This window comes from Strix uralensis, chromosome 16, assembly GCF_047716275.1.
Source record: "Strix uralensis isolate ZFMK-TIS-50842 chromosome 16, bStrUra1, whole genome shotgun sequence".
Classification (NCBI taxonomy): domain Eukaryota; kingdom Metazoa; phylum Chordata; class Aves; order Strigiformes; family Strigidae; genus Strix; species Strix uralensis.
Genome location: NC_133987.1, coordinates 2,250,424 through 2,260,244, shown reverse-complemented (window position 1 = coordinate 2,260,244; position 9,821 = coordinate 2,250,424). Strand labels below are relative to the sequence as shown.

The following is a 9,821-nucleotide window of genomic DNA, read 5'->3' as shown; positions in this document are numbered from 1 at the left end:
GTGTACATTTACAACTCCATATAAAAGATTAGTACTTTATTGGTCATTTAAGTATTCTGAGTTAGTAATCTTTAATGTGGCAGTTATTTATCCAGTCATAAACAGAACGCTGCTGCCAAGTCAAGTCAAATAAACACTATGGAAGTCCTTCATCTTTAGAATTAATCCATTTCTTGCAAAAAAAAAAAGCAGTCACACTGTTACTGAGCACAAAACTATTCAGATCTTAAAGTGTTCTTAAAGCAACAATTGTATCTAGTATTTGCTCTAAGTTTTTCACCCGAAGCCTCTGCAAGACTGGTAAATAGTGCAGAACCACGAGCCCCAGACCTCCCACCCAACGCTGCCGTGCCCAGCAGCCCTGCCTGCAGTGCCGGGACTGCCCCTCACTGCCACCCCTGTCACCCTCACAGACCCCCGCCGCCCCCACGGACCCCCGCCACCCTCACAGACCCCCGCTACCCCCCCCAGACCCCCGCCACCCCCACAGTCCCTCGCCACCCTCACGGACTCCCGTCCTCCACAGCCCCCTGCCACCCTCACAGCTCCCCATCATCCCCACAGCCCCCCCACCACCCTCACGGACTCCCATCCTCCACGGCCCCCCACCACCCTCACAGACCGCCACCACCCCCACAGCCGCCCGCCACCCCTCACTGTCACCCCCACTGCCCCCGCCACCTCCCAGCTCCCCCCCCCCGCCCCTCCTCAACGCCCGGGACGCCGCGCACGTGCCCGCACGGCCCACAGAGCGCATGCGCGCTCCCGTCCCGCCGCGCCCTTTGCGCATGCGCGCGGTGGCCGCTCGCTTCCCCCCCACACCCCCCTCCCGGTCCCGCCGGGGGCGGCCTGACCGGCGCGGCGACGGTAAGGGCGGTCCCCGCGCGGCCGGGATGCGGCGGGAGAGCCTCTGCCGGCAGCCGGCTAGGGCGGGGGGGGGTGTGGAATTCGGTGCCGGGCGGCGGGACCCCGGCGGCGCCTTCCCGGGAAGCGGCCGGGCAGGACCGGGGCGGGGGGCCTGCCCCGAGCCCGGCCTCCGTCGGGCCCCTCCGCGGGCGCCGCGCTGCGACTCGCTGCCGGTGCCGGGCCTTGGCTTGCCGGCCGGGGCTGGCGGGGCTGGGGAGGAGCTGCCGGGGGAGGGTCAGGACGCGGCCCCGAGCCGCTGTTTCCGTGGGCTCTGGTGGCCGCGGTGGCACCGGCGGCCCCTCCGGGAGCTGTCGGTCTCCGGGGGAGCTGCGAGCCGGCCTTGGGAGGCTTCGGATTTAGCTGATTTGTTCGATGCGTGGAGACTCTCGAAGGCATTTAAACGGCTTGTGGGTGCCTCTTGGCATGAGTGCACGGGTTAATACTGTGCTGCTGCGCTTGGTTTTTCTGCAAAATATGTCAAGACATGGGGATGGGGCAAAGACGGACCCTCTGGTGACTGGTAATGCAAATACTCACGGTTTACACTTATTCTTCAAGCTGGTCCCAATTAAAGGGGCAGTTGATATTCCCATGAAAAGCTCTCTAAACCCAAAGCTTGTGTTCTGCAGCTTCTTCCTTGAATATTTTAGAATTTCTATCACAAAAGTAAAATTTTGTTATGACTGTATGTCATGTTGGTCTTTATCTAGGAACTGCTCTCTGAAACACAAATATGTATAGACACCACATCCTTAAGTGGACGATGGCTACTGGGATATTGGGGCTGCCGGAACGTCACCCAGCTGAACACTGGATTTAGGGTGTCCACTACAACTTGGTAAAATGTTCCTTGGCCTCTCTGGGCCTGCGAGCAGGAGAGCAAATAACCGAGTGGCTGCAGTGTGTTTAGTTGACTCCAGCCCCGGGTGGATGGTATCTTGCAGGTGCTGTGTAGCTGTGATGAGAGGGAAGTGGGTGGTTTTATACTGAACTGTGTTATCTTAAAACCTTGCGTTTTTACGTCTAGTTTCTATAGGAAGCTGGAGTATCTGAAAGCTTTTCTGGCTTACGGGAAATCCCGGTAGAATTGTCAGAGCATCCAGGAATACCCAGAGCACAGAAATTACATGTATCACATCCAGGGCTCTGTGTTACCAGAAAAGGGAATTCCCTAACTCAGAAAAGTTACAATTTCCTTCTTTGTGCATTCGCTAGTAGTTAGACCATGTTGCAAAAGACTCTGAGATAGTTCCTTTGCAGGAACAGCACTGGTAACTCGAATCCAAGCACTCCAGCAGCATTTTATGTTAGCTCTTTGTTGCTTCCAAGCAACCCAAGCATGATACTTATGTCCTTTGTAATTTGCAAAATGGCTGTGGATAGTATTGCACAATAATTAGCTATCTTTGTACTGAGTGTCTTTTTTGTCATTAATATTTGAAAGTTTGCAGGTGTTCCTGCAGCTAGAATTTGAATGCAAGGGAAAGCAGCTTTCTGCTTCTCTTTTTTGCTGTTAATAATTAAATGCTGCTAAGTAAATGTTTCTAACAGGCTGTCTGTGGACCTGTCACATATTTAAGCACCTCTGCTTTTCCCAGCTCTTTCTTTTTATTGCGACCTCTGTTTTCTCCCCTTGGTTGTCTTTTCTTCTTCATTCTGTTAATTTGAAATCTTGAAAAAGCCTCCTCCTCCTGATCAGTCTTGTCATTTGGACTGTAAAGAAAACAGGAAAAAAAAAAAAAAGCTATTCCTGCTCTAAAATTACCTTGTCCATAAATTTAAGCCAGGCAAGCAAGCAAAGCAAACCAGTCCACGCTGCATATGTGTCTCACCATCTCCAACACCAAGGTTATTGCAGTCTGATAATACTACTCCGGCATTTGTTTAGATCTAAGTGCCTTCGCTTCAGTGCTGAAGCTGGATAGAGTTAGTGACATGCAAATTATTGCCAACAGATCATGAATTTAGTCCTTGCTAATCTTCTAGCTCTTTAGAATTCATCCTGCCCTGCCTGTTAGGTTGGAGAGGCCATTAAAACTGCTTGTGTTAGGCTGTATGGGTGCATGCTCAGAAGCAGGCAGATGTATGTTAATGCTCAAAATAGATAAACTCTGTTAACGGTCTGAAAGGAAAACCAGCTATTTATATTCCGTCTATATATAGCCTTGAATTGTGACTGAGAACTAAAGAACTAAAATTTCTTTTAAATGCTCGTTTGGGGATGCCTTTATTGTCAGGTTTAATTGCAATATTCTGACACATTTGCATGGGGTGTGTTTTGGGGGTGGGGAGGGTGCAGTGGACTTTGTCTAAGTAATACTAGTCTTTAGCCATTTACTCCTTTTGTACTTGATCAGGCAGTCACACGACCTTTCTGATATAAAAACAGACAGACCTAACTGCACTATATTAATGATTGACTTGCTTGAAGTCCATGTGTATTGGCGGGAGTGTGTGCTGCAGATGTCCAGCTGTAGAATCAACTGCTTTAAGGTCTCTAATATACAAAAGTTCTCATATTTTGTGGTGTTCACACCCTTAGGCTTTACTGTTTCTCATTTGTTCTCCTCTTGCTTAAACTTCTAAAGTTAGAGGACAGTTACCTGAGCCATGTTGCAAAATACCACATGTTGCTGATTCCCACTGTCTCAGGAAAGAGACTGAGAAGAATCTCCTAGACTGACAATGTCTGTGTTAATGAGCATGCTTAATTGTGCTTGGGGTGTAGGCAACTACATTTTGTTAACAAATAGGTGTAACTTTGGGGTAGCTACACCAGCACTGGATTATTTTATTACGTTTTTAAGGGGGAGCAATTTAAGGGAGAAGTAATTTGTACACAAAGTTGTTGTAATGACTGTATTTTGGAGGAAACTAGAACTGGGTTATTTCAAAATCTGCTAGGTTGAATAGCATTCATTTGAAAATAATGTTCATCAGATCAGTTCAAACTTTTCTACCTAATAGGACAAGAGCCTGGCGTATCAACCCTCAGCAAGTCAGCTGATCAAAACCCATAGTCCATTGCGTATCTTCAGAATATAGTTATTTTTGTTTCAGAACTGGGCATCTAAATACTGTAAGCTGCAGAACTGGTATTCGAAAATCCCCTACCTGTGCAGCAAATACCTTTATCAGCCCTAGGAAGAGAGGGGCTCTCCAGAGATTGCCTGTTTAATGCAGAATTAATGCTTCCCGGAGAGAGGGGGGCAAGGGGGAACGCAGCAGTAAGCCACAATGAGAGCATTAGCTAAAAGTAGTTACCACCCTGGTTTTAGAGACTGCAATGAGTTGTTTACGCTGTAAGCACTTTAATAATGTGGTTAATTAGCTATTCTTCTCTGTTGTGAGGCTATTTGTCACCTTATTCTCTATACCACAATTGCAAGTATGAAGGTTGGAAGCCAAAGTGCACGCAAATAGGTTTGGTTTCTTTTTTTAAAGGTGTGGAGGTCAGTGGTGCAGCTGATGCATGCGGGTGTGGCCCAGTGCGTTGTTTAAAAAACAATCTAATATTTAAATTCCACCTCCCCCACCCCCAACAGGCCCGGCAGAAGGGAGTAAATCATAAGAAGATCTATACAAGGGTGACTCCTAAGGTAAGGATTAGTAAAAGCACTTCAGTCGGGCGGGGGACAGAGTGTTGGGGTTCTTCTTGTTTGGCATTTTTCGGGTAATATCTTCACCGTATACATTGCTTTATAATCTGGTTCCACGCGGAAACAAGATTCCTGCTCCTGATTTACATTTCAGTATGCCTGCAAGGCCTCTCATCAGGCTGAGAGACTTTGAATCCATTGGGCAGTGCAGTGACACTTGACAGAGGAGTAGGCATGACAGGTATGTTAAGTCCCTTTAAGTTTACTCAGAACAAGCCTATGGGTAAGGAACACGGTCAACAGCAAGGCCTTTTCTTATATATCCTGTGCTCTAGCCCCTTGATTTTCTTAATAACCTTCTAACAGGGCTAGTCTTCCCAAAGTTTTACCCCTATAGTATGATTAGAGATTAACAATATATACTAATAGTAAGGTTAGAAACTCAGCAGCTGTTCTGTTGTTACAAATGCCCTTTGATTTTAAAATTGTAATCAAAATAATGCAGGACTACCTTGGAATTCTACACTGATTATGAAATGCTGTTTCTCTACCTTTGCTGCTGCAGAGGAGGTACTTGTTGCTACTTTTGGACTTCTAATAGAGCATAACTTTGGAAAGACTGCAGAAATAACTATCAAAATGAAGCAATATATTGTTCAAGTTCCCTGAAATGCGACTACTGACATTCTGCCTGAGATTAGATCCTCCTTTAATTGTAAAGTGTATTTGGAACTGGTTTGATGTTGGTTCTGAACTCTCTCTCGTATGCAGGATAATCTACCCTTTTTTTTCAGGACAGGGTTAATCCATTATCAGTGATACCAGATTACTGAAGCTTTTCTTCCGAGCAACCTTGAAGGAAAGGGAAAAAATCTGTAGGGTTTTGCAGAGCTGAAAGAAAATAGATTCTGTATAAAATGACAGCTTTAACTTTGTAATTTTTATATGCTCATCTTACTGTAAAATGGCTTTTGTTTTCCAAGAGAAACTTTCTGTACCCTTGGTACTTAGTGCAGAGAATAATGAAATAGTCTGAGATGGTAAGATTTTCCTACCCGTTTTTAGCTGCTGGCTGAAATTATGGAAGCACAAAATTTATGCTGGAATAAACGAGATCTAGTGATAACTGCTGGTATGAATAGAGCGTTACCTCCCCATTTGCTTACTACAGAGGCAAGGAGTGCATGCAGCAATTTCCTTAGGCTCGCTCAGAGAGTGAGGACTTACGTGCTCGATTAGACCAGGGTTACTGTTTCATCTCCCATTTCCTAATTTAGGTATCCCTTAAGATCTCCAGCACTGCCAGATTAACACTTTGTATATTCATATATTGCACTGGGAGGTCTTAAATCAATATAAACATGTCCTACCAGTTAATTTAACAGACAAATTACATTGCCATAAGTATCCACACTGATACTTGTGGTGATTAAATTGTCTTTTTGTTTTGTTTTAAAGATGATGTGGGGAATTGGGATGTTGGCCTGTTTCCTAACAGACTTTAAATGGCACAGTTCATATTTTGAACCTTTTGCAAGGGAGAATGTACAACATTCCTCTGTGTGGACATATTTTTGATGAATGTGAATATTGTGAAGAAACTGAATTTGAGCATTAGTTTTTAAAAATGGGATATATATTTGTCTATATATTGTATATATATGATATATTTATGTACAATGCAATGTATGTTTTCTGTGTATATGTGTATATATACTTGAATGGAAAGTATATTTGTATTAGCAAGATTCAGGCTGAGACTGTGATGAGCTAGTTGTGCTTGTGCATCACTTGAACAGCAAAGCCTTCCCTGTAGCCTGCAGACAAGGCTCCTCATGCTACCTGGCCCAGCCTAGCAGATGTATTGTTAAATCCTACATGGAAAAGGCCACTATTTTTTTGGAACAAAAGGATAAAACCAAAAAAACCCAGGTACTGGTTTTATACTTAGTATAGATCATGACTTGGAGAGTGCTGAGGTATGGGGCTTTGTAAAAGGGTGAGTTCATCTCCACAAAGCAGCTTGCATTCTCCTTCTCAGCGCAATACAACCGTGGCAGTCTGAGGCCAGCTGGGAGGCTTGTTATGCTGTAGTCAGGCTGGCTGCATTAGTTTTGGGACCTGCACCCACTGCAGTTTGGGATGTGAAGTGTTGAAGGAGCTTGGCAGTTGCACAGGTCCCCTGTAAAGGCTGGCCCAGAGTAGGAAACAAATGCTTCAGAGAAAACTCCTGGGCACACTGTTGTGATACTTCATCACAACTAGTGAAAAGGAATAATCACCGTCTGTTGAAGCTGGTCAGAGAGTGGGAGGAGCAGGTCTAGGGGGTATGTGCTCTTTAACCTCTGAATGTTTTTCTCACACTAATAAACCCATAAACATTGCCGTTGTCTGTGAAATGCTTCTTGGCAAACACCCCTCTTAGATAGCAGGAAAGGTCACACCTAAGATTGTGTCTTCTACGTGTAAAAATCTATGTGTGTTTCTATTTGTGCTGTCAGCTGCTGTTCCTGCCCTAAAGAAACTCTATGAACACCTAAGAAATAAAACATGGTTACATGTACTCCTGTAGAGAAGGTTTAAATAGGAGCAAAAGAAACACATCTGTGTTCAACATAAACAAATGCAGACGTTATGTCTAAGAGGAGAACAGTTCAGAGCGTGGATATTTAAAGTTATTTTTCTGCCAGTAAATGTAGTGGAGAGAGATCTAGAGGTGACAGACTTCAAACTGACAGAGCATTCGATGCAGGAGAGCGAGAAAATGGATTGTTTTATTGCACACGGATTTGCTACCATGTCAGAGCGTTTCACTGACAGTTACACTGCATCTTCGGCTGTACATACTAGACTGTACTTCCAAATGGAGAAAGATCTAAACTGAGGTGTTTAGGGAAAGAACAAATAAAATAAAATTGAAGACTGAAGATTGCATATTCAGTGTAAAATTTTCATCAGAGTTTGCTGTTGAAGGGAGACCTGTTTCTAGTTACTTCAGCTTTCGAAACAAAGGGAAGAAGAATAATTAGTACAATATGAGGGATTTTTTTTCATCCTTACAATTTGGAAGAAACCAGAAGGAAAACGCAGTCAATATAATATGAAAATTCTATTGATTTTTCTGCACTACTTTGTCAGATTATTTTTTTTAATTGGATCATTTTTAATACATCATATAAAATAGTTTTGCTGCTTAAATGCAGTTTTCTTTTGGTTTTGGGGGGAAAAAAGACAGGAATTCTCCTCTCTTTTTAATTTTACTAGTTGTTCCTCGCTTTTTTGATGTAGGCAGGACAGAAAGCTCCTGATCTATGTCTTTGATAACATTTACCATCCAGTATCATCTTACAATGCTCTGTTCTTTAGCCTTTTTGACCCTTTGTGGAACCATTAACCATTTCTTTTCTCTTCCATTTTTTCAACAAGAGTGTTTTGCGATTTTTTGCAGACTTTTGTTTGGGTTTTGTGTGTTTATTTTGTACCTCGGTGGTATGTTAATGATCAGTACAGCTCACAGTGATTGAGCATTAGAAGTGCTTGTCAGCCCAGGGCAGGGGATGGGAAGGAGGATCGCTGCTTGCAGATATGAGGCATACTCATTCTAAATATAAGCTACTGTCACTTATCTGGCCAGCAGTGAAGAGCTCATTCTGTGTCTGAACTTTTGACTTTAATAAAGTACATGATAGATTAATCACAGATAATTTAAAGACCTTGATTAAGAAGGCAATAGTACTTTCCTAAGAATGAAAGCATGGGATTCTAGGACAAACCTTCTGTGACAGTGCTTCGTATGCAGTGGTGACATCGCAAGAGAAATCATGTAGATGCCTAAAATTATTTGCCCTGTAATGTACTCTTCTATCAGGTCTTTATCAGTTACTCAGGAAAAGTGAGATGTTTCTAGACTTTGTCCCAAAAGAATATCAAAAAACCGGCAGGAAGCAGCTAACTAATACCCTATTGTTATTGGTGAACTAGTATTAGAATATTATCCAGAATTGTATTCCTGGGGTCCAGCTTGTGCTGCACACAGTGCCTAGGGCAAATGATAAAGAGATCGAACGGCATTTAACCTCGTTAAAGCAATCCATTGAACTGTGTACTCTACTGGAAAGGATCATTGCTCCAGAATGCATCAATGTGTTCCAAATTGCTCTCCTGCACAAGATGAACTAATTGCTCCTGTATGCAATGTATACTCCTGTTTTTATCCTTCTGTTCCAAAAAATAGTGGCCTTTTCCACATAGGATTTAACAATACATCTGCTAGGCTGGGCCAGGTAGCATGAGGAGCCTTGTCTGCAGGCTACAGGGAAGGCTTTGCCGTTCAAGTGATGCACAAGCACAACTAGCTCATCACAGTCTCAGCCTGAATCTTGCTAATACAAATATACTTTCCTTTCAAGTATATATACATGTACAGAAAACATATATTGCAACTTGAGCAGCTTGCTCTAGTGTTAAACGGAGTGTTTAATTTTGGCTCTGATGCATACGTCTTCCTCAGTGATGAGTGGCATAGGAAATACCTGAAGCTGTAAATGTGACAAAACGTGCTTCGGATCAGGAGGTGTTTGGGGGAAGGGTGCTGTCCAGTCTTGCTTCCTGCTCCATGTAGCAGAGTTGTCAAGGTATGCTGCTGTAAGTCTGAGCTTGGGGAAGACTGCAGAATGCACCAAAGTACTCGGGGAGGACAGAGTAACTGTCTGCTAGTTGTCTTTTATTCTGCAGTTATTAACTGTCTTGCTGCGTTGCTTCATTCTTCTGTCAGCTTCTTTGGTGTATGAAGCAAGCATCTCAGACGTGGTTGAGCATTCCTCAAGGATGAGAAATCATCTACTCATAGTTTTGGGGTTAATTTTCTCTTCCTGGGATGAGGACTAATATCTAGCAGACTTGAGGAAGCAGTTCTCATTATCTTTTCATGTGCCTTCTGAACGGATTAGTTTAATGAGGCTATGGAAGAGAGTAGACTTGAGTCTCTACCCTGGCTACATCATTACTCAACAGTATAAACAGCAAACAATGTGCTGCAGGTCTGGGAGTCTAGCGTTAGTCATGATTTGTAGGGCAGCAAAAGAAAATATTTGCTTTCTGTTAGCACATTATAAAAATGCATGCCAAAATTTTGTCATCGGTATCTAGCTGTATCTGTACAGTACATAGCAAATAGCTGAATCAAAGGTGTTGTAACTGTCTGTGGTTAAGATGAAAAATGTTATTTTCAAAGTTTGGGGCTCTTGTTACAGAGCAGCTACGCTAGATTTGAATGAAGTGTCTTAATAAGCTATTAATTTGTAGTCAAACTTTCAG

At 43.5% G+C, this 9,821-nt stretch overlaps 1 protein-coding gene across 15 annotated transcripts in view; it reads left to right on the top strand.

Annotated features, from left to right (window-relative positions):
* The first annotated feature begins 791 nt into the window (after positions 1 to 791).
* The window catches only part of TBC1D24 (TBC1 domain family member 24), a 33,398-nt gene continuing 24,368 nt past the window's right edge, over positions 792 to 9,821 (top strand). For 5 of the 15 annotated variants that reach the window (XM_074885426.1, XM_074885422.1, XM_074885420.1 and 2 more), the window contains exons 1-3: positions 792 to 867; positions 1,617 to 4,505; positions 4,660 to 4,746. The gene's annotated coding sequence lies outside the window, so the exon portion shown is untranslated. Of the gene's footprint in view, positions 868 to 1,616; positions 4,506 to 4,659; positions 4,747 to 8,867; positions 9,140 to 9,821 lie in introns of those variants that run through there. The other 10 variants (XM_074885427.1, XM_074885418.1, XM_074885417.1 and 7 more) reach the window with 9 other exon arrangements.